This window comes from Manis pentadactyla, chromosome 7 (assembly GCF_030020395.1).
Source record: "Manis pentadactyla isolate mManPen7 chromosome 7, mManPen7.hap1, whole genome shotgun sequence".
Classification (NCBI taxonomy): Eukaryota; Metazoa; Chordata; class Mammalia; order Pholidota; family Manidae; genus Manis; species Manis pentadactyla.
The window spans coordinates 88665994-88691974 of NC_080025.1; the positions used below are offsets into that span (position 1 = coordinate 88665994).

General features: G+C 36.1%; 1 long non-coding RNA gene across 2 annotated transcripts in view; it reads right to left on the minus strand.

Moving 5' to 3' along the window:
* The window catches only part of LOC130684289 (uncharacterized), a 67193-nt gene that overhangs the window by 33218 nt on the left and 7994 nt on the right, over positions 1 to 25981 (minus strand). The window lies entirely within an intron of this gene.

Below are 25981 nucleotides of genomic sequence, written 5' to 3' on the forward strand. Positions count from 1 at the left end.
ACAGAAAGAGAAATCAGGAAAACAACTCCATTCACAATTGCATCAAAAAAGATAAAATTCCTAGGAATAAACCTAACCAAAGAAGTTAAAGACTTATACTCTGAAAACTACAAGTCACTCTTAAGAGAAATTAAAGGGGACACTAACAGATGGAAACTCATCCCATGCTCGTGGCTAGGAAGAATTAATATCGTCAAAATGGCCATCCTGCCCAAAGCAATATACAGATTTGATGCAATCCCTATGAAACTACCAGCAACATTCTTCAATGAACTGCAACAAATAATTCAAAAATTCATATGGAAACACCAAAGACCCCGAATAGCCAAAGCAATCCTGAGAAAGAAGAATAAAGTAGGGGGCATCTCAGTCCCCAACTTCAAGCTCTACTATAAAGCCATAGTAATCAAGACAATTTGGTACTGGCACAAGAGCAGAGCCACAGACCAATGGAACAGACTAGAGAATCCAGACATTAACCCAGACATATATGGTCAATTAATATTTGATAAAGGAGCCATGGACATACAATGGCAAAATGACAGTCTCTTCAACAGGTGGTGCTGGCAAAACTGGACAGCTACATGTAGGAGAATGAAACTGGACCATTGTCTAACCCCATATACAAAAGTAAACTCAAAATGGATCAAAGACCTGAATGTAAGTCATGAAACCATTAAACTCTTGGAAGAAAACGTAGGCGAAAACCTCTTAGACATAAACATGAGTGACCTCTTCTTGAACATATCTCCCCGGGCAAGGAAAACAACAGCAAAAATGAGTAAGTGGGACTATATTAAGCTGAAAAGCTTCTGTACAGCAAAAGACACCATCTATAGAACAAAAAGGATCCCTACAGTATGGGAGAATATATTTGAAAATGACACATCCAATAAAGGCTTGACGTCCAGAATATATAAAGAGCTCACACGCCTCAACAAAGAAAAAACAAATAACCCAATTAAAAAATGGGCAGAGGAACTGAACAGACAGTTCTCCAAAAAAGAAATACAGATTGCCAACAGACACATGAAAAGATGCTCCACATCGCTAATTATCAGAGAAATGCAAATTAAAACTACAATGAGGTATCACCTCACACCAGTAAGTATGGCTGCCATCCAAAAGACATACAACAACAAATGTTGGCGAGGCTGTGGAGAAAGGGGAACCCTCCTACACTGCTGGTGGGAATGTAAGTTAGTTCAACCATTGTGGAAAGCAGTATGGAGGTACATCAAAATGCTCAAAACAGACTTACCATTTGACCCAGGAATTCCACTTCTAGGAATTTACCCTAAGAATGCAGCAATCAAGTTTGAGAAAGACAGATGCACCCCTATGTTTATTGCAGCACTATTTACAATAGCCAAGAATTGGAAGCAACCTAAATGTCCATCGATAGATGAATGGATAAAGAAGATGTGGTACATATACACAATGGAATACTACTCAGCCATAAGAAAAGGGCAAATCCAATCATTTGCAGCAACATGGATGGAGCTGGAGGGTATTATGCTCAGTGAAACAAGCCAAGCGGAGAAAGAGAAATACCAAATGATTTCACTTATCTGTGGAATATAAGAACAAAGGAAAAACTGAAGGAACAAAACAGCAGCAGAATCACAGAACTCAAGAATGGACTAACAGGTACCAAAGGGAAAGGGACTGGGGAGGATGGGTGGGTAGGGAGGGATAAGGGGGGGGAGAAGTAGGGGGGTTTTAAGATTAACATGCATGGGGGGGTAGGAGAAAAGGGAGGGCTGTACAAGACAGAGAAGGCAAGTAGTGATTCTACAACATTTTGCTATGCTGATGGACAGTGACTGTAAAGGGTTTTATAGGGGAGACCTGGTATAGGGGAGAGCTAAGTAAACATAATATTCGTCATGTAAGTGTAGATTTGTGATACCAAAAAAAAAAAAAAAAAAAAAAAGGGCAGTTCCTGTGTGGTAACCTCCAATGAGTTCTACATAAGGGTATAAAGGGCATATAAAAGTGTAGGCAAAGGGTCTGTTTGCGTTTATACAGAAGATCAAAGCCTAATTGGGCTACCCCGAAAATGAACTAAGATACGATATGAAAGAGAACTTCCAACATCAGCACTCTCTGGAAGACTCATGCCAGAAGATAATCTTAAAAAAACCCCAACAAAGATCCACGCACTGCTACAGCTGTAGATGCACTCATCCCACCAGCTCTTGGACTTGCCATGGGAATGAAGGAGATATCTAAGCTGGCCTGTGCATACAGTAAAACAACAAATTTGACTGGATCTATACTGTTGGAACTCAACCAAGAATTAGGAGAAGTGCAAATTGTAGCGCTCCAAAATCTTACAACTACAGACTATTTACTGTTAAAAGAACATAAGGGATGTGAACATTCCCCAGGAATGGGTTGTTTTAATTTGTCGGATTTTTCTCAGACTGTTCAAGTTCAGTTGGAAAATATCCACCATATCATAGATAAGTTTTCACAAATGCCTAAGGTGCCTAACTGGTTTTCTTGGTTTCACTGGAGATGGATGGTAATTACAGATATGCTTTGGTTATGTAACTATACTCCTATTATGTTAATGTGTGTGTGCAATTTAAGTAGTAGCTTAAAACCTATACATGCTGAAGTTACTCTACAAGAAGATATGTCAAAGAAATAATCAATCTTCCCATGTTTTCTCCCGCCTGCTACTTCTATAGCTTTTCTTCTTCCTTCCTAATTACAACCCTTAAATAGAACTCATGCCTCATATCAAATTTACCGAGTATCATAATTCTTCCAAGTGGTAAAGATATCTCAAGACAAATGCTGGGCATAGAAGCTACAGGGCATAAATATGCAAAGAAATAAAAAGCTAACCACTTCAAACAATAAGGCTTCTCTCTCACTTACCAACTTAACATTTCCCTGTATGGCCCCGGAAGATGACTGGTTAGCCAGAGACGGGTAAGATTCCTCAAGGGAGGAACAACCTAAGACAGGCACAGTCGCAGGGGGGTCATCAGGTGAGAAATTGGGGATCAACAGAGGTGAGGCTTAGAACCTCACCCCCCCTGTTCTGAGAGAAATCTTCTGCATATGTGGATGTTTTATTGCCCTTGTCTAGCTTGGATTAACACATAGTCTACAGGCACACACCTGATCATCTACATTTGCTCTCTTACAACACTAAACTATGTTTTCTACCTTTATGTTGTATCTACCTACCACTTCAGCATCTTATTAAAAATAATAAAGAGAGAAATGTGGTATCCACATATAAATCAAGTATAAAAATCAAATGTGTATTCATATTTGAACTGACTGTTTATAGTTCATAATGCATGAGCAAAACCAAAAGTTTCTGTGATGACTGCCCTTGTACTGTTCACCATGTAACTTATTCACTATGTAAGAATTTGTTCTCCATGTAAGAACTTGTTCGTTATGCTTCAGAAGATTGGAGACTGACGAAAATTAGGCTTGGGGTGGATTAATGATTGTGCATTGAGCATTGACTCCCCTATACAGAATTTTATTGTTGTTAACAACCATTTGATCAATAAATATGAGAGATGCCCTAACAACAACAACCAAGAAAAAGTACACACTTCCAATTGTAAAATAAATAAGCAACCGGGATGTAATGTATAGCATAAGGAATATAGTCAAAATATTGTAACAACTTGGTATGGTGATAGCTGGTACTTAGAATTATCATGTATATAAATGTTGAATCACTGTGTTGTACACCTGAAACTAATGTAATGTAATACTGTGTGTCAACTACCCTTCAATAAAAAATAATTATCTAAAAAAAAAAAAAAAAAAAACAAAAACAAAAACCAAATGATTATTCATATTTGAACTGACTGTTTATAGTTCATAATGCATGAGCAAAACCAAAAGTTTCTGTGATGCTGCCCTTGTACTACTGTTCACTATGTAACTTATTCATTATGTAAGAATTCGTTCTCCATGTAAGAACTTGTTTGTTATGCCTCAGAAGATTGGAGACTGACAAAAATTAGGCTTAGGGTGGATTAATGATTGTGCATTGAGCATTGACTCCCCTATACAGAATTTTATTGTTGTTAACAACCATTTGATCAATAAATATGAGAGATGCCCTCACAAAAAAAAAAAAAAAAGGACAGACTTCCAATGGTAAAATAAATAAGTAACCGGGATGTAATGTATAGCATAAGGAATATAGTCAAGATATTGTAACAGCTTGGTAGTGTGATAGCTGTAACCTAGAATTATGTATATAAATGTTTTATCACTGTGTTGTACACTTGAAACTAATGTAATGTAATACTGTGGTCAACTACCCTTCAATAAAAATTATCTTAAAAAAAAAGAATTTCTTCAATGTCCTTTTCTTAAAATTGGTATTGTTTCTTATCAACAACATAAAAACAGCTCTCAATGACAAGGTGTTTCATCCTTATCTCTGTGGGTGATAGTTGAGGATTTTCCCTGAATGTTGAAATGGATGAGCCACACCTTTATTAACCAACTTCATCTTCCACCTAATGCATTATCTGTGTCCTCTCAAGCTTGCATTCACTCGCAAAAAATGATTCCCATAAGATACTATGACATTGAAACAGAAATTCATGAAGATAATAGTTTTAAAGATTTAATTACACTTTCAGGAGATTTTACCTTATTTCAGATGATCATAACTACAATATCTGAAAGCTTTTAATTTGCAAGTTAAAGGAAAAAAATGAACATGAAAATTTAGTTCGTTAAGGTACATCTTAAATATATTTAACCAAAGTAATTTATGAGCTAAACCCAATATATTTAAAGTTAGGGAACATATGTTAAATATCTAATTTAGACTGAGTTGAAATGGAGCAATAAGAGCATGATTAACAAGCCCTCCAAAGATACATACTGAGTAAAAGATGCCTTAATGACAGTACTCATTTTCTTTATGGTTTCATTTAGAGTTAATTCTGGAGATTTTAGTTTCCTAGACACACAGTATTCATGTATCTTACAAACTTTTTTATTTTACATTAAGTCACAGGAACAAAAACTCTACAAACTCAAAAACTCTGAAATCCAAGCTGATAATAAAAATAATACCAGAACATACAAACACATATTTGTTGGAGGTTCTCTGTTATAAAGTCAGAGGTTGCAAAGTAAGATATGTGGATTACCACTCCTTTTGCTCTGGCCTATATATGATATATATATAGCTCTGTATTTACTCCATATACACATGTCTGTATACATTATATACGTATATGCATTATACATATATGTATATATTTGTAACACACACACACACATTACTGCATCTCCCAAACTCTAGAAGCAGAATGCTACCTCTCAACCAGTTACCCTCATTTAACATTTTAAAGGTATGTTTACTTCATCCTTTAAGGCTGTTTTTTAATTTTGAATAATTTCCCCTAGCTTTCTATGGTAAAGTATACTTTTTAAATATTTTATATAAAAAATACTGAATGGCTTTATTAGCTGAAAGCTATAAATGCCACAAAACAGATTTGGAAATTGGAACATACCCAACATAAATGGTTACCAACGGTGAACGAGAAGGTATACGAAACAGGGCAGTAAAGGCACAGCACAATATGAGAAAAATCATTAAATGATCTGGAAAAGCATCAAGATGGCTGGCCTCTTTGTAGTTCCAGCACAAAGACAGAGCCTTATTTCTAAATATTTTCCCTGGTGGGGAATAACAGCCTGAAAATAATCCCAGATGTATTCATTTGTGTAACCATTTGCTTCTTATAGCATATAAGCATGGAAAAATTATTGAAGGCTTCAGTTCTGGACTTGTATTTTTTAAATGTCAGGCTTTTGAAAAATAGCACAATTTTTCTTTAATACCATTCATTTACCTGGAATGTTGGCCAGCAGGCCTATAATATGTACTTGGATTTGTTAAGATTGAAAAAATGCCCAATGGCGAAAGAGGAATGGGCCATTTTAATGGATATAACTAAATATGAATGCAATCTCAAATGAACAAATGTCCAAGCAGAGTAAAAAACAGTTTTTATGATTCTCATCTAGCCAAAAATTCTAGATCCTATTAAAGAACAGAAATTTAGAGAAAGAAAGTAATCTAGAATGTTTTCTTTAAAGATACTGAAAGCAGAACTTTTGATGTAAAATTTAAGACAGTTAACTTTATACAAAGGCTTTTTTTTTCTTGAAAGCATCCTTTCACTTTGAGATGATTCTAGATATTAAGAGTTCCAAAAGCTGTACATCACTTTTAAAAATCAAAGATGAAATGATTCACAGTTCCTTATTAATTGTTGGCAAATATATTTAAACTCAAATTTTCAAGTTCTAAAAATTAAATAATTTTTAAATTAAAACAATTTACCTTAAATCTACTGACAATATGGGCTCATTTCTGTAAATCTGTTAAGTACTAATTCTGCTTTCTATATTTGACATTAAATTCATTAAAGTAGAATCTCTGGTAAGCGTGATATTTATATGTCTGTGTGTGTGTGTATACAGAGAACATGGAGAGAATGAGATTATAATCAGTGTCTTTTTTTCTTCACTTGATCAGATTTTTAAGTTTTAAGGATTCCTAGGAAATGTCTAACATTTTTTTGGTAGGCATTCTAATGCTAAAATAGATGTTGGATTTTCTTATTATTATTAATAACTAGATGATTGTTTAGAATGTAAAGGTGTGTTTGAATCTGCCACTCATTTTACAAATATTTAATGAGCATCTTTGTTATGCCAGGCAGTTTAGCAATTAGGATTTCAATGGTGGCAATGAATCCTTAGTATGTCATTTCTCCAGAATGTTTCTTCAGAAAAACTAGAATCATATTCCTGATTATCTAAGGAAAACAACATAACACAGGAAGTAAGTGAGGGGATATTCTTGCATTTACAGAACTCTAAATTTTTATAAACATTGCATCAATCTCCCCATAATTTAGCAAATGATATATCACCTGAGCATGTTAACTGCTATCCTGGACCTTAGAAAAAAATCTCTGACTCAAATGATCTCTTGCTCTGAAACACACTGTCAGCCTCATGATGATGACACCAGAAGGGATGGGATTAATTTCAAGCAAAAATAAGGAACTGAATCTAAACTATGTAAAACTCACCTCACTCTGATTTATTGCTTTTTCAGACCATTGAAGCTGCAAATAAAATTTATGAGGGAAGAACAATAAATTAGGATTGGATAAAGGCATACTTTTAAGCCTCAAGTTGCTTGTACAGTTAGATTTTAACACAAAATTGGGAGCATAATACTAGCAAGTTAATGAAATCAGCCAAGTGTTGACATGTAAAAACATTTTTTTCTTAACAATTGATTGGTCCAATCGGTTAGCCTTGTTGATAACTTGAAACTGTGAAAGCCTATATTACAAATATTCAATGAACATTACAAATGTAAGAGAAGTACACAGATACACGCCACAGAAGTCATCCATCTTGGAATATATTTAGGGGTAGGGAAGTTGCCTTTAAAGTAAAACTGTAAAATTACCACATAATAAAAACTTGTGCTTTGAACACTAATTGCCCATTTATTATTTTATTTTAAAAGCTCCTTTCTTACAATTATGAAGGTGTGATGTATAAACTTTCTTTAGTTTTAGTGAGGTGTATTTTATATATTTTCAATCCTACCACTCTTTTCCACTTATTCTTGATTTTAATTTTACTAATAAGCATTAGTATCAATAAGGCATTAGGTCTGTGAAGATTCCTATAGCGTTTTAATTGAGAGTAAATTGCCTTCAATAAATGAGGCCTCCTACTGGCCTAGAAGGCTGGCCCACCCTAGTGGCTGGGCACAAACACTTGTTTGAAGAGTTAAACCAAGGCAGGAGAGCCCACTTTGTCAGCTGCCCAGAAGGAAGTTGTCAAGTCTGGGACCCTGCTGCTTTACTCCTATAACTGTGTTTTAGAAACACCTCACAAGTGGAATTGTGGTTGCCTCATCCAGAAAATGTGGAAAGGATTAATGTGGCATGTAAAACAAATCACTCCTGAGCTCAGCTGAGAAAGTGGGTATTAAAAGCACTCCAGTCAAAAGAGCTTTAGTGAGAGGGTCACAGTGATATACAGTCAGCATATGTTGGGCTGGTAATGCTGCAGGGTGTTTGGAAATGGTAATGGTCCATGGGTGTAAAGTCTTTCAAGACCTCTTAAAGGCACATATGTTTCTTGAGCATGTTCTCCAAACAAGGACCTGTTATGGGTTAGATTCATTGAAGCTTTTAAACTTTATTGATTGGTTTGTAGGATTCCAGGTTCACTTACTGCTTAAAAAAAAACAAAACAACAACCCTGTTGATAAACACAGGCAAGAATCCCACTTTAATCTTAACCTTATGAATCAATAAACAATGTGGGATGTTGCCTCCTCATTGATTACAGTACACACTATTTATTTTTATTATGGAAGTGCTTGCTAGTTTGCAGAATTAATGGGCAATATATCTATGCTGTTCTTCTAAATCCAGGTGCTTTGTAGATTTTGAGGGGGGAAGAAAAGGGAGAGACCTGAAGTTTTCTTGCTATTTGAAATATGAACCGTAGCCTTAATAAAAACTTGTGGGTTTCAAGTTGAGAGAGAACAAATAAACCTGCTAAGTGTAATTTCATAAACTGAAACGATTTTCCTTGGTATTTCCAGTTTAGGAAGGATCTCACATTATAATGCAAATATATATTCATAGCCACAGTTTAATGAACTCTTTTAAAAAAAGAAATACAATGCAGCATTTTTTTCATATAAGTAAACTATTTCTGTCTGTTCTCTTCTGTTTGGTTTTTATTTGCACTTTTTTATGGGATGTGTATGTTTTTTTCCTGGAATGTTATACCCCATCAATTCATTCACTTTTCTAAATAACCTACACCAAAGGATCATGCAAAATCTTTGAAAAGATGAAAAGCACAGGCAAAGGTTGCAATAAATAAGGAGTGATGCATTTAAATAGTTGTCAACACATGTACTCAAAATAAGCATGTGCTTTAAGGTAAAACCTAGTTAAATATCAAGACAGGATAGCAGGAAGTACTAGTTAACTAACCTAAAAATCTCATTCAGTAAAACTAAACAAGTAAAGATATGATGTGAGGCTGGAAAAGTCAGGGTGCTTTTGGTTTTGGGTTCAGTGCTCCCAAGTTTGACCCCAGCTTACAACCATGACTGCAAATATTTTTTCACCAAGTTCAAGCATGACATTATTTGTTACCTTTGCTTTACTGCAGGCCTGGTAAAAGTCAAGATCAATAATTCTCAGGAACATTTCCACTCTACACTGAAATTACAGCCAGCCTGAGGGACACAGCAGATATAAAATTTCTTGCCATCTCTGTGAAACTCATAAAGCATCACCATTGCTTGTGTTTTAATTGAACTTCCTGTCTTAGGCTCACTCACATCACTGCTGACTAACACATTTGGCCAAGAGGAAGGTGTATGGTCAGTGTCCACAGTTATTGTATTGAATATGAAATGGGTGTGTATAGAAAGAAGTTGAAAATGCTACAATAAAATAGCAAGATAGTAAGGACAGGTGAAGCTGTCAATATTATTGTATTTTATTAGGCAAGCATAGAATATTATGACTATGACTACTTTATACTAAAAGAAGCAATTGATATTGCTGCCTTCCATGTGCCCAACTGTGGCTGAAAAGATGCACACAATTTTCTGGGCAAAATGCTCTGTACATATGAGTCACAATTCACAAATGGATTGTTTTTATTGCCTTTTGATCTTCAAATGCATTTTTTTCTACATGAGCAGTCTTCATCATCCACAGGTAAGAATGAATCTGCAGTTATATCTTCCCAACTTGCTTAAAATTACTCATCCAGGGGCTTCCATAGCAATAAGGTATGTCTGCATTCTGAATGCAGCTTTTATTTCTCTACTAGAGGCCACCACTTACAAATATAAAAATTCAAAACTGTCTATACTGGATTTAGAATTTTTCAAATGATTTCCTGAATAACTTATACATCCAGAAAGCCAAAGTACAATGCTTGCCTGTTCCATTTTATTGAAAAAGGTTATTTTCCTTTCATACTCTAGGAAATTGATGATCTGAATAACAATCCTTATTTTGTTGTAGTGTGGGTGAATCTGGATGTGCATATGATATTTTTTTCTACTTTAAACTGATTCAGGCCTGAATGATTGATTCTGAGATGTCTAATCAGGACTGAGCAGGGAAATCACTGACCACTTGTTCCCTGTGCTCAGCAATCCTGACTTTGACTGTTTCCCAAAACACACTAATTGGGGACCTGGACTATGTTGCGTTTTGCAGGTTTCCACATCTCCCAGACAAACTGCACACGAGGGCAGACAACCCACACCGAGGTGTGCTGCACACCTGTACAACAGATGACCAATTTTAAATGTGCAAAGAAAAACCTGCACAGAATAATATGATGTTTGCTTCGCATCATGTACATACAAATCAGACAGCTAAGGGGCTAAAGCATGCCATTTAGCTGCAAGTTTTCATTGCTAAAGACATTTTATAGGGCTTAAATTTTATATAGTCCAGTATCAAGTAGTACTCCTAATTGCATGACTTCAAAGTAGACATGTGAGCCCTACTTTCTTATTATTTTAGTGGCTTTCCACTAAAGTCCCTTCCCTTCCAATTGTTCCTATGAGGTCCTATATTAACGTTATTATTGGATATTTTATTTAACTTCAATTTTAGTGAAAACTATGCCCCCTTCTTTGAATGGGAGTTGGAACACTGAGATTAAATTGATAGAGAAAATCAAGTCTGAATTGGTTTATAGCCCAGAGGTACATTGTGAATCCCATAAAGCATTGTTGCAGGAACCTGGTTAGTGTTCTGTACACCTGCTTAATGTTTTTTTCATCATCACAAATGTCAAAGTGCTCAGTAAGTCACTGGAGTTTGAATGACAGCCATGCGCTAAGCAAGCAGTTATGTTTTTTCACTACCAAATTGGACCATAAATGATGAAAAAGAGGTCAAAAAGGAAGTATGGAACCATACAAATTTGAAAGGGGAAACTGCTAATAGCCATAAACCTGGTGCAATCAAAGGCTTGGCAAGTCATTGCAAATTACCTGCTCTGTGAATTACTGATCGCACTGCATTATGATATAGAACTTTCTAACTCCTTTCATCTGGAGTAACAGGGCTTCTAATAGCTCACAGATCAAAAGCAAAACACTGCCAGTGGAATTTTGATACAAATACACCATGGTTGTACAAGCATAATGCATGTGAACAAAATCTTAATATACATCCAATATTGCATTTGGCCTACTGATTATTAATATAGCACATGTGTTTTACAAACCAAATTTAACAATTTAATACTTACTGCAAGGGATGATTGGTAAGGCATGCCTGCCTAATTTAAAAGGAAGCGTGGAATCTTGCATGATACTTACATTAGGGATTAATGTAGGTTGGTATGCTTTAACCAAAGTCTTGGCAGTCTTTCTGATCCAAGATGTCAAGTCCCTAAATCCTTTCCTTCTAGATCAAAACTCAGACATGTGGGAATCAGGGGTACTCAAAATTACCCCTCCAAATATTTCTCCTATTATGGAAAATATCTGTATCAATAAATTTCTTTTGAAAAATGTGAAATGTCCACGAAGAGTGAAGTCATTTGCATGACACTTTAATCAGATTAATTTCCTCTTGCTCTTTTGCTGGAGATCATGGGTACTGATTAAATGGACATTTTTATTTTAAGTAAAGAAATCCCAGGAAAAAGAACAAAAATACTTTGGGCTATGAGACATTTTATGGCAAAGATTTAGCTGTAGTGTTGCCAAACTAGATTTTGCACTGTTGCAAAAATACCAGTGATGCCTGGGAGGTGGAGAAGCAGATGAGGTAGTTGTAAAAGAGATTTTCAGCTATACTTTGTTCCTAAGAAACGATATGCTTGAAACTGAAAATAATTTTCTTGGTTCTTGGATCTAGGTTCTTATGTAACCCATTGTCATCCTTCTGTAAGAGTGATTTTTCTTTTGTAAGAATTATTTACCAGTTAGTGTTACTCCTTGTTCTACTGCTGGAAAGACAGTGATAAAATGATAGAGACAGCATCCCTACCTTTATGGGAAATGCACATAAGTAGGTACATTGATGTAACTAAAGAAACAGAGATTGGGATATGGCTATATACATTATAACAAGAAGGCTGTGAGGGTTTTTGAATAGTGCTGCCATTTCAGGTAGATTGGCCAAGAAAGGCTCTCATGCAGTGATGTTTGAGCTGGGATCTGATCAGTATGAAAAAGTTTGACTTGTAGACCTTAGGGTAGATGGAAAAGATATGATAGATGGAAAGAATAACAAGCACAAAGGTCTGAAGTATGTGAAGGGCTAAGAGTGGTTTGATGAAGAACAAAGAAACGCAATGTGGCTGGACCATATTGAGGAGGAAAGAGAATAGAAAACAATGGGAGCAGATGATAGAAGGCTGTGCATCAGAGTAAGAAGAGTACTATGTTACAACTGGCAGTTCTGGGGACAACAAATGATGTGCGAGCAAGAACTGAAGCAAGAAGAGCAGCTAGGGCAATACTGAGTTCCCAAGCAAGGGATGAGAGCATTTGGTTTAGCATGGTGGCAGCAGAAGTGGATGGCAGGGAAGAAATCAGACTGCATGCCCATCAAGTCCCCAGAAGCTCTCAGCCCTCCAGCCCAGCCTTCTGGTTAAGGCGTTCCATCGAGTGACACTCTACTCCCAACTCTCCCATCTCTCCCAAAATTTGTTTCTCCCACCAGTATTCCCTTGTAATTGGAGAAGGATTGTGTGTTTTTTTAAAAAATCTATTTAATAAGAATGTATAGAGCTCAGTGAAACACATTAATCACTCCTGCAATGTCTATATTGAAAGTGGTTTCAAATATTCTTGGCATGAGATAGGATTATATATCCATTGGTGAATAGATAGAAGTTGATGAGATCTGAGGAGATAAAGTGAAGTTCTATATATTATCAATGAGAGAGAGGAGAAGGGAGGAAAGAAAGGCTCTGGGGCAAGGGGTGTGAGTTAGGAAAGGGTTTAGAAGGAATGAGTCAGGGTTCCCAGCACATTTTTGCTTACTACTATTTTCACAAATATCATGCATTCACGACTCTGTATTTTGTATAAATTAAGAAAGTTTATTTTAAAATCCTTTCAACTGAAAGAAATGAAGAGTGTCTGGACACTTCCAGCAATCAGTACAGGTCTAAGAGGGAAGGCATGAGCATGGAGAAGAGCAGGCCAGACAAATCAGAAGGTGTTGGAGGACTATCTGCAACAGACCGGTTTCTCCCAGCTGGGCCTACATCCAGGGTCCTGAAGCAGCAGGTGGTAGATGATACCAGATAGTAATGCCTGTCATCACTTATATTTGTTGTGAATATAGAATCACTTTGTGAACTACAGAACCATTTATAGTTTATTATAGGGCACAAGTCAGTGTTTATTGACTCCTTTGTGCTTTATAATTTCTCATGTAAGGAGGAAACTTTAGTTCATTAGTAAAGGGAGGATGATGAACAGCATTTGTCTGTAAGTTATCAGTAGCTAATACCTATAAAAGGAAGATCAGTAACTAATATGCTTTGCCACAGGGCTTCCCCACACTCTTCTTCTCATAGTGTACAAAGAAAATGATAATGTTTGTATGGCTCACTGGAGGACACTAGAAGAGATTTAAGAGAGTCTATAAATATTTTTTGGAAAAAAGCATTATATTTTCTTGACATTACATAATTACAAAGCCACCAAAACTTTAGGGAAATACTGAATTTGTAACATACTTGCAAGTAAATCCTTTCAAATTTCCACTGAGAAATTTGAATTAACTTTCATGTTTAAATTATTTACATTTGAGGAACTTTTCCATGTCTTTCACTGACAAATGTGATTAATGTTGGCATTTCTAAGGGCAAGATGATTTTTTAATCCAACTGAACTTCTGCATATAAGATAGGATTCAGAACGGTATGCATTGTTAGAGCATCCAATATGCAACAAATTTAAATGTCACTAAGAGAGCACAAATGTCAAAGACTGATAAAAGTACTCCACATATGTGAAGACAGAGATTGAGGCCTCTCACAGCTAAGCCTACTAAGAGTTCTTGCAAAATTTCCCTGTTCACACAGACTGTGTGCTGTGGTCTTTGGGTATCTGACAGCTGAACTCAGCTGCAGACTGGTAGGGTCCCACAATGAGCACGATCTGAGTCTGAGTCCTGAGTAGATGCCTATGTATAGCATACTGCTTAGCCGCAGAGAAAGGTTATTCAGATTGTAAGATGGCTGCAGGTGTCACTTCAGATACAGTGTTTTGGGGCCATCATCAGTGGACCATTTTAGCGTTGCTTATAGCTAGAGGAGACCAAACCAGTATGCCAACCACCCTAGGCCCTACCAGGACTGACAGAGCATCCTGCTATAAATCTGCAGCTCATTCATGAGGCCATGTCCTGGCAAGTTCTACTTTACAGAACATTTGCTGAGCCAGGAAGCTACCTCACCACATGCAAACCAGGCTCTAGAACCATATAGGCCCAGTTGTGCTCCAAAAGAGGTACAGGCTGGAAGTTCCCTTTGATACATTCATCCCAATAGGCCAGAGGGAAAGAGGAAAGAAGTAGAAACAAGGAGAAAGGATTAAAGATAAGTTTCTCATGAGGATCATTGAACTTCCTCATTAGCATATATTTCTGGCTAATATCCACAACATACTATATGCTGGCAGCTTTCTGAAAAAAATACAGAAATGCTTCAAAGTCTTTCTTTCCTGTCCTGCAAAGATGGAAAAAAAGTATTTCAGACAGCACAGATTATCTGCCTTAGGTGATGGTATTACATTTACAGTCACAGAGAAGCAGGCATATTAATTAAAGTGGTGAGGAAAGGAAACTTACATTTCTCAATTTTTATCAAAACACTTTAGTATTTCTATTTGAAACATTAATAGCTGATCTTCCCCAGAAAATCAATTTGCATGTTTACAAATACTATTGCAACCATTTTATCACAGTGCAACTTATCCCTATTGGGTTGAAATTTGGGTCCCTCTGCTCATCAGTCCTTGCTTTGCCCGTTGGGCTCATTGCTAAGCCTCGGGTTTCATAGTAGTGGAATTTGCTTAAATGTTTCCCTTCATATGGGCCCAACACATATCCAAAGATGTCACCAAAAATAACATATCCAAACCAAAGGAGTATGCTTTTGTACATATACAGGTAGCTCACTATTTTTGAACCACAATCTATATTTTTCCAGTGTTTTTCCACACTGTATAATTTCCTCTGAAAAAGGGAATTTGAGAAGAATTGCCAAATCTGTCTTGGAACTTCCACTTTAAACTCAAAACAGATCCTCAAATGTCTACTGGGATATATCTCTAGTAGGACTAAGAATGTGCACCTGTGGTTACCTAAACCAGCCAAAGAATGGCACCATTGCTTCACATAAATGTACTCACAGACATTTTTTATTTGGTTATAGAATTTTATCATAAATCCCATGGCTCGGTGTAGAATTCTATCTGTCCTCCAGGTCTACTTTTTGCCTTTAGATAACATTTTACAGCAAAAACCTGATGTATTGCTTCTGTCACCCCTTGACCACTAAAGCAGTTTAGGAGACCACAATGGGTGAATAATAAGGAGACAAAGGGAAATCTCTGCCCGCCTGACTCAGTCCATGCACATGGTCATAATTCTTCACCTTTATGATAATAAGGGGAATGTATTTATCAGCCCTCTGCTCCTTCTCAAGGTGATCCTCTGTTGTTAAGTGTAGAGTTGGCCACAGATACTATAGAATTATTAAATAATGTAGAGGGTAATGAGTGAGATGGCCACTTGAGTTCACAAGGAAATAATGAATGGTGGAGAAAGAGTGGCAGGTTTGAATAACGGGTTCAGAGAAGCATTAACTGAATCAGATGGTTATCTTAAAATATCTGAGTTAAACTGAAAATTAAAGACAGCCTGAGAAGTCTCAAGCTAATTTATCCTGTCATGTTCTACACCAGCTAGGATAAGTCCACATCAGCTCTGGAATAATTGCAATAAAAATCATCTATTATTTTCTTCTTAAAAATTTTAGACCACACCTAATAGTCCTTTACCTGATTTATCTATAATTGCTAGTACAATTTGCATGATTTTACATGACGTAGTTTTTCAGACAACTAATTAAATCACAAGGTGATTTCATGTGGATTCAGTATTCTCAGTTTTCAAAATCAGGCAAGAAAAAGAAAAGCAATCCAATTATTTTTTAAATGGGCAGGAAATACTCAACAGTTCACAACAGATGATAAGCAAATGGTTGATAAGCACATGGAAAAATGTTTATGACGTGAGTCATCAGGAAAATGCAAATGAAAACCACAAGAGGATCTAAAATTCAAAAGACAAAAAAATACCAAATGTAAGTGAGTTTGTGGAGCCACCAGAATATTCACCCATTGTTGACGAGAATGTGAAATGGTGCAAACCCTTTGGGAACATAGCTGTCAGTTCCTTTATAAAATTAAGCCTAGCCTGTAATCCAGCAATTCCACTCTTAGATATTTACCTAAGAAAAATGAAAGCATGTGTCCACCAAAAAGACCTGAGAAGGGCGTGCACAGCAGCTTTATTGCTAGAAGCCTGATGAAAATGCACCCAGGTTTTCACTAACAGAAGGATGGATAAACACTCTGTGGTATGTTTATACACTGGGCTGTGACTCAGAAATAAAGAGAAACAAATCACTATAATAACATGGATAAATCTCAAAATCATTATGCTGACTACAAGAAGCCTTACACAAATGAGTAAATACCATGTGATTTCTTTGAATGACCATGAAGTCTAAAACAGGGAAAATTAATCGATGATGTAAAACCGGAACAATTATCTTTGTGAGCAGCGGGCTAAGGAGTGAAGATTATGTTGGATTTGGCATAGTAATATACTATAATTTGAAAGAAGTTTTAGCTACACAGATGTCTATACTCATCCCAAATCATCAAATGACACTCAGGATTTGTGCATTTCACCTTGTATAAAATTCATCATAACAAAAAAGGCAATAAATATTGAACTTTAGTTGATGATAAGCATACTAAGTTTGTCTGAGGTGAAGAGTACTGATATCTGCAATTAACTTTAAAATGGATCAGAAAAATAAGCTAGGTTGATGGATAGATGAAAAGTAAAGTCAGCAAAATTTTAGACTCTAGGTGCTCAGTATATTCACTGTGCAAAACTTTCAAACTTTTGGTTTGTTTGGAAATTGCCATAATAAAATATTAGAAAAAAAATCTGGGAGACGATTTCTCCTTTTCTTCTTCCTTTGCATTACACCTTAAAACTAAAAGTTGAAGCAAAAAATCAAGAAAAATCCTGAGTATGTTGCCTAATTTCGATAAGGCTTTGATGCTCTGCTTGCTATTCTGTTTAAACCAGCATCTCCATTATTATTTAATATGGGAGTTAATGTTTTCCTTCTGAGAAGGACTCTGTTCTCATAATGAAGAGTACAGTAACCAATGAGGAAACTGTGTTGGACAGGAAATATGTGATGAGACTGGTATATGAGATGCCTGCTCACATACCTATATCATGCCAATGGGAAAATGCCAATTCTCCCTCTTTATGGGGGAGAGGGGCAGGAAAACATAAGGTTTTGAAGCCATCTAAGTTTGAATTTGAGCTCTTCCCCAGTTAGCTTTGTTTCCCTACAAGCATCATTATTTACCAAATGGGCAAATTACAGGCATGTATACTTGAGGGTCATTCTGAGGAATAATGAAATAGGTGTTAATTATTATCTCACACACACATACACACAACTGGATATTAGAGATCAGAAAACAAGACATTAAGTTTGATGGAATTTAAAGAAAGTTAAAGTTTCTGAACAAAAGATATAATGAAAAAATAAGGAGTTAGAAAGAAAATAACAAAGTACGCAATTCTTGGTTTTTCCTTTACTGCATTAAAAAAATTTTTTTGTACTATGTAGCTGCATAAGTCTCTTTTTTTCCCCTCAAATACTGAAGCGGTAACAGCAATGATTATTCCCAAGCACAGGTCTGAATGAAAAGCCACATTATGGAATATTTCACTTTCCCTACAAATCTTTTCTCAACCTTCTGATAAATAAATGAAGCTAGAGTCAAGGAAACTGGGCTAAATCCTTCCCTTACTGCTTGGACTGTTCCCAAATCTTTCATCACGGACATAGAAGGATGGGAGCTTCTCTTTGGTATATGTCTTAGGGAGGTCTGGCAGCATTAAGGGAAAGAGATGAAGGATCCTATGCTCAAATATTCAGGGTATTTTTGCCAATTTAATGCTTTTAAATATATATATATACACACAGAAAGTTTTTGTCAATAAATCCTCTATGTGCTAACACTGGAGGTGCTGAAAAGTGCTTGTAAAGTTCAAAATTGTATCTGGAGCTTTGTGCAGAACAGTGTTCTGACAAGTGAAGATGAGAATTTTAAAGTCAACAATCTGTGAGAATTGCCCATGGTTTTTACTGGATTAGAGCTGACTGACTCTTCTGGGTTGAGTGGTATCTATTTGAATTATACCATTATTCCTGAGTAAGGAGGATAATCTTGTGCAGGGGCACTGGGCCAGTTGTGGGCAAAAGTACCCTGGTCCCGGGAAAATTATACATGGTGTGTAAGAGTCACAAAATCCGTAATAGATTGCTTTGTGCAACTGTTCTTAAGTCCGCCTGGGATTTCATGTCTTATTTTATATCTTTGAAATGAAATTTCATGCTATATAGGGTTCTCAGTGAGAGGAGAGGGTAAAGCAACAAAATAAAGAATAAAGGTGAAGCAAGACAGAACACTTTTTATGGCATAAACGGCTCAAAACTTTTTTCCTTTCACTCAGAAAAAAAAGAGGCTTATTGTTAACTATTTCATTTGGGGGGTATAAATTATTTATGGGACTTAGAGTAGAAGGCCACCATGTCATATCTTTTCCTGGTTCCTATATCTTAACAAAAAACTTGTCTAATTGTGGTTGTGGCAAAACTTTGTGGCATTTTCTAACTTCCATGTGGCACTTTATAATTTATTTAATTAAACGTGATCAAAGGTGACCTTAGAGCATTTGAATAAGTGTTTTCCTAGTTATGTGGCACTGTCTGGAATAAGTGTTTTCCTAGTTATGTGGCACTGTCTGTGCTTTTTTAAACATGGTCATTGGCTCAATATCCCTGTTTTTGGCTCAATAGTTCCTTCTGCTGGGGACAACCAAAATTTTCCATTCTTTGAAACCTAGTGTTTTACTATACACAGATGAAACGCACCTGTTTCTGATATACAACAACTTTCAATCCTTGTTAACAGTGAAAAATTTCTAAGATGGAAAAAAATCTGTGTTCAACATTCTGGTGTAAAATGTATTTGGAGCTTCACATTGTTGATTAAAAGAAAAACACAGTGGGCACCTACTATGTGCAAGGAAGATGTCATGGAATTCAACAAATCTGAGAAAAGTTTATTGAGCATCCACCTTGTATTGGTTCTCTTGCATTTTCTAAAAGGTGGGTTATACAAAAACTGACAAACAAAAACAGAAACAATAACAAGCAGGTAAGGAAAGGGGATAGAGAGTGCTGGGGGTGGGCTAGCTTTTAAACAGGAATGATGAGGGAACTTGGTATCTGGGAAAATAAGATTATAATTTTCTGAAGAAAGACTAAAGAAAGTGAGAATGCAAGCCTTGTCAGTATTTGGGGGAAGATGTTTTACAAGAGGGAACAACAAAGGCCTTGAGATGGAAGGTACTGGGCCCCCTTAGAGCAAAGAAAGGAGGCCAGTGATGCTGTAAGTGAACACCCGAGGAGGGAAGTAGTAAGAGAGAAGTTCACAGAGGCAATGGCAGGTCAAATTGTATACATAGGGCCTTGTAAACCATTTAAGGATTTTGGTTTTTACCATGAGTGAGGTGGGAGCTTTTGGAGGGGTTGAGCAAGGGGAGACAGTATCTGATTTAAGTTTAATATAATACCTAAGTCATTAAGATTGCTCTGTTGAATATACATACACTGTAGGATGTGTGTAGAAACAGAGAAACCAGTTAACAAGAAATTTAGTACTAGGTAAGAGATGAGTATGGCTTGGAACAGGGTCATAGATACAGAATGATAACAAGTGGTCAGATTCTGAATATATTTTGAAAATAGAACCAGAAGGATTTGTTGAAAGATTGGATGCATAAATTGAGAAAAAGGGATCAAACAATTACGATTCTAAGATATTGATTGCCATTTATTAAGAAAGGGAAGAGAAAAGGTAAAGCAGATTGGGGGTTGGGTGTGGTTTCTTCTTTAGACACATTTCATTTGAGGTGCTAAGGGAAGATACAAGTAGAGGTGACCACCTGGAGTTGAGTTCCAGGCAGGACATATGTATTTGGGAATCATCAGCATGTAGATGATATTTAAAGCCATGAAATTATATGAGATTACCTGGGGAGTGAGTGGATACTGACCAAGTCCAAAACTGAGCTCTCCTACATAGTTAGAAGTCCAAACTGATGAGCCAAAACCAAACACACCAAAAGAGAAGGGGAGAGAGAGAGAGAGAGAGAGAGAGAGAGAGACCTATGTTTCAGTTCCATGGAGACAAAGAAAGCTATCTTGCCCACAACCATATACAGATTCCTTAGGAATAACACTCACATCCCAACTCATGACATTGAAGAGAAAAAAAAAAAAAAGGAAGAAGAGAGGAACTGAGAAGAAACGGCCACTGAGGGAGGAGAAAAATTGGAAATGCATGATGTCCTGGAAGTCACCTGAAAAAAGTTAAATAGTTAGGTTGTACACCGCAATGTACAGAAACAATACGTTATAGGGAAGATGATATGAAAATATTCCAAATTTAGTGGAGTAAGTACTATAAAAGATCTATAGTCCAACTGCTACAGCCACACATAGAAGAGATTTCCTGACTCGCAGTTCTTGAGTAGGCTGAATGAAGTATGTTGTATTTAAATCCAGTGTTGATGGGCGGAAACACAATTAGCTGAAGAAAGAAAAGGCAGATAGTTCTAGCAGAGGGAACATTTTACAGAGAAGTTGAGAAGAGAAAGCACAAGGGATATTTGAGGAACAGTAAGTTGTTTGAGCTAGCCTGGGTGGACAGGAGGCATGGCCCACTTTCTGAACACCTGTAAAGCAACTTTCTAGGGGCTGAAAGATGTTCAGATTTTGCTGTTTTGTTTTGTTTTATTCTGTTTTTCACTAAATCTCTAAAAACAATGGAAGAAGTTTTAACATAATATTGAAAACTATCTTTCAATCCCTTCGCCCTAATTCCTCACCTATCAAATCTTGTATTTTCATCTGTAAGTATAGTAGTAGGTATGCAAGACAGCTATCTCTATCCATTTAGAGTCTACTGAATTCTTGTTCTATGTAAACTCTGGCAGGAGGCAAAAAGGACAAATGCAAATATGCAAAAATATTCGATGTAATGCAAGTCCCTACTGTGTACCAATTCTGAAGTGGGGAGTGGGGGAATGTAGAGAGAAAAATATGAATAATATAAGATTCACTTTTTGGATAGGTAAGTGAATTTATTAGGAATCTGCCTCAATAGTTGGAAAACAATAAATCCATGCTATAGAGCTGGAGTTTTACCTGGCATAATATGACCTCTGCTCCAGTTCCAAGGAGACAGAGAAACTATCTTGCCTATAACCACATACAAAAGTCCTTAGGGGTGACAGTCATCATCTCTGGGGTCAGATCGACTCAGAGCACTGAAGAAAGAGACAGAAAGGAACACAAGGAATCACAAGATTTCCTTTTTAGGGATAGACAGGAAATATAATAGATTCCATTTTTCAAAATGAACATGACAAATTTTCTCACAGATGTTTTAATATGAATTTTAATGTTAGGGTCAGATTATTTTCACCAATTATTTTCCCCATCTTTGTATTCCCAAGTATTATCCAGTCCAAACTCAGACACCAATTTAGCCCCTTAGCCCAGTCACACCTCATGGTTCTCATTTGCAAAAAAGAAATTAAGAGGACACTAGGGTAGAATAAAGAAGGAAAACACTTCAAAGTCATACAGATTTACTAGCTAAATGATGCTGGGTAAGCTTCTGAATGTCTGAATTTCAGTTGTTAAACTGCAAAGTAAAGAGAAAAGCTCTCACATGGTGTTGTTATGAGGATTAAAAGAAATCATGTATGAAAAACTTTTGGCACATAATAGACACTCAATAAATGTTCATTTCCTTCCTTCTTTTAACTTGAGCGTTTCAGTTACAATATAATGTTAAGCCTTAATTTTGGGGGGAAAAATATTTAGAGAAGAAATGATAGAGTTTTACTACTATTGGCTGTTTTGAAATACTTCTTTTTAATTGGCATCCAGTCTATTTCAGAGCATAAGACAGCAGCTATCTTTAGGGTAAAACTAAAGAACTTGCAGGGACCATGGATTACAGGAACAGTGAGGAAAAAACTGGTGTTCCCCTTGAGAGAAATTTTAAGATTGTTTGCGGGAAAAAAAGGAAGGAAGGAAGGGAGGGAGGAAGGAAGTTAGTTGACAAATAGTTTCAAAGCTCATAAATTAAAAATGAACCAAGTAGAGGAAAGGTATTTGCTGAGTTGCCCTCCCCATTGAGACAGGTTAGGTATTATGGCTGGCATGACAGAGTCATCTTTCTTTTTACTAAAATGGAAAAAAAGTTTCATCAAAGTAAGTGAATTTACAGCAGGAATGTCAAGTCAATGAATGATTCAATGCTCTATGTAAGAGGAAATGTATAGTGTACTACTTTGACCTTTCTATATTTTTTTATATTTTGCCTGGCTACATATTGCAACCATACCTTTCAGTTAGCAATTAAAGGCAAATTTGCAGCTGCCTTTATTAAACCAAAGTTTTTCTCCTACAAATGAAAAATTCAAAGTCTTTCTGTTTGATCTTCAGTATCATGCAATTCAGTATTCGAGACATATAAATGCCCAAGTGTGAAGGAAACACAAGAGCTACCATCCCTTAGTACCATCCATTATGCAATGTTTCAGTTTGTCATACTATCTAAAATATAAATGAAAGTAAAAGAAGAGAAGTGGCAGTAATTTACCCCTGTCTAGAAAGTTTGGCAACTGCAACTCCAAGTATTGGAAGCCATTTAAAGGAGGAAAAATGTAAGCAGAAACTAGGTAAGTATGGGAGATGAGATCATCCATCAGCAGTGATCTTTTAAATTCAGAGACACTCTGGATTCATGAGGTGAGAAACAGCAGTGCAGAGGGCTGTAAAAATCACTCACAGTGTTTCAATTTGTTAACACAGACTCTAGAGCTGTCTTTGTTATGAGACAGCGTTCATATTGCAAGTGAAAAAGAAATCAGTATGGAAAGTGCTCCTATTAATTGACATCATGATAGTCTTAAAGTCAGAAAAACCAAGGATATAATATGACTCTAAAGTGTTATTTAAAAGAGAAACAAAATGTAAATTTAGTAGAAACTTGCAATTATCTTTTTTTTTTTGCAAATATTTCCCTAACTTCTTTTAATTGATTAATTTCAATTAATCAAATCCAATTTATTTTAATGTGTTTGTCTTCTCTTGAACATGGTCAAAATATGCCTTGAAATGGCTTTTTTTGGCTTTGTTTTGTTTTTAAACTAAACTTTTCTTCAAGGCAGAATTAAATTTATCAGTGATTTAGTAAAGAAAAAAGAAAAGTTATTTGTAGAATCATGGAATGACCCATATCTATTTTCTTGCATTTCTCCTATAAAACCCAATATACCTATATTCCAACTTCAAAGTGAGAAGAGGGAAATGCAAGATCTACCTTAGTAGTTTCTCTAGAAAGAGGCAAATCAAAATCTAGGAATCATGACAAATCTAGGAATTGATGACAAGCAGGGTTAAGGGCCTGCAGGCTGAGAGAGGAGAGAGAATGTGGTATCAGTAGTGGCTGTTTGGGTCTAAGTGTGTATCAGAAAACATTTGAATAATGTCCGTTAGTAAAGTATCACTCACTTTGAATGACATACTGTATAGTGATCCAGAAAATTTAAAAAGCAAATATTTGGGCTAAATAAATACATTTGTAACTATAGACATTATTAATGTATAAGGTCATTAAGGTATGATGTGTAAGGTCAGGAAAATCTAAAGGATATGTAAAGGCCTTAGATATCCTTAAAAAAATTTTTAATGCACACAAATCATCATATCTCATTAAAATACTTTTTAACTTTGAATTAAATTTTATTTTGAATCAGTATATTTGGGGCAGGACCTAAGATTCTGTATTTCTGCATTTCTCATAAGCCATGCATGCTGAGGCCACTGACTGGTCCAAGGATCACATTTTGAATAACAAAGCCCCAAATCATGACAAAGACAAGTTTAATCTAAGAATTGTATCTAGGAAAGTCTGCACATCAAATGAGCTTCTACACCCCATATCACATCACCACTCTCATTTTCAATGGAATCCACTCTAGAAAATATAGATAAAAGGGGCTAACATTTTTCAAATAACCATAGCATCACATTTTACTAAGGTAAATGAATTATTTAATTCTCAAAAAAGTCTGTAAGTAAATATTTCTGTTACCTTCATTTTACAAAAAAAATGAAACAGTCTTGGGGAACTTAACTAATCAAGTCAAAGCCACACATGCAGCATCTAGAAACGGAGTTCTAAACCTGGCCTCTTAAGCCTAAATAATTTAGTCAGTGTTACTACAATAATCAAGACTTCTGCATTACATTCTTAGTTAGGTTGCACATGAACAATTAAACACAAAAGACACAGTAGGGATACAGTTACTATGAAGCTGGGACTATACCATCATCACTGTTAGCTTCTAGAACAGGAGTCACTCAGGTGACGTGACACTGGAGATCTTAAATGCTTGATGAATAGAAGTCACATACTAAATAATCACTTTCAAGAGCCAGAATAAATAAATGATGAAGATAAAATGATTCCTTACTGGATTTAGCTCCTTAGAACAAGGAAAGGAAAAATACATTCTAGATAAGAACATGCTGGAGGCTCCACAGCCTTCAACATATGGGATAACCTTTAAAACTCCATGTCTGAAAAAATAGCCCTTAAACTTTAGAATCCCTAACGGACTTTTACTATTGAAGGGCACACTATTAAATATTTTATGCATTCTATTATTTTTTAAAGGGTGTAATCCCTCCTAAGGTGTACTGGCACTGAAGTCTTTGATCCAGTCTTGACCAGAATTAACTAGAAGCCATCACTTTCATTATAAGCATGTTATAATTATGGTTGCTTTTTTTCACACTGTTTAATATACTCCCTCCTGTTAAACTACATCACAGGGCCTTCAGCACCTGTTGCTCATTTCTGCCAGACTGAAAATATTCCTTTCTCTTTATTATTCATGTGCAAGGATAAGATGAACTTGCCAAGGGTTGTCATTTTTTAATGCACCTGCCAAGTGTCAGACACTTTAATAGTTGAAATGCTTACAGCATACACTGCAGGTGCTGCAGCTACCAACTTCCCATGCCCAGGGTTTCATAAGATTGAATGTACTCAGGATGACAGATTAATCCCTTGTATTATATGTATGTATGACCACATGCCCATGGGTATACACCATGCTTATATGCCACATCCCCAGGTTAGCTTTGGCTAAGAATATATATTACAATAATTTACTACTTTACATCTTTAATTTTTAAAAATCAAGAATAAATCTCTCTATACTTACTGATTTATCAGCAGCAGCTTACGTGAAAGATGGCATTAGGCTGTATACTCAAAAGAATAAATAAACGTGTGCTATGGCTACAGAGAGAGCCCACCTTCCTGTTTTGATAAGTTCTTTATACTTTCCCTTTCTATGGATCCCTAACATCTTTTCCACTCTTCAGCTAGATCGTCAGTGCGTATCGAAGTGAGTGCTGCCAA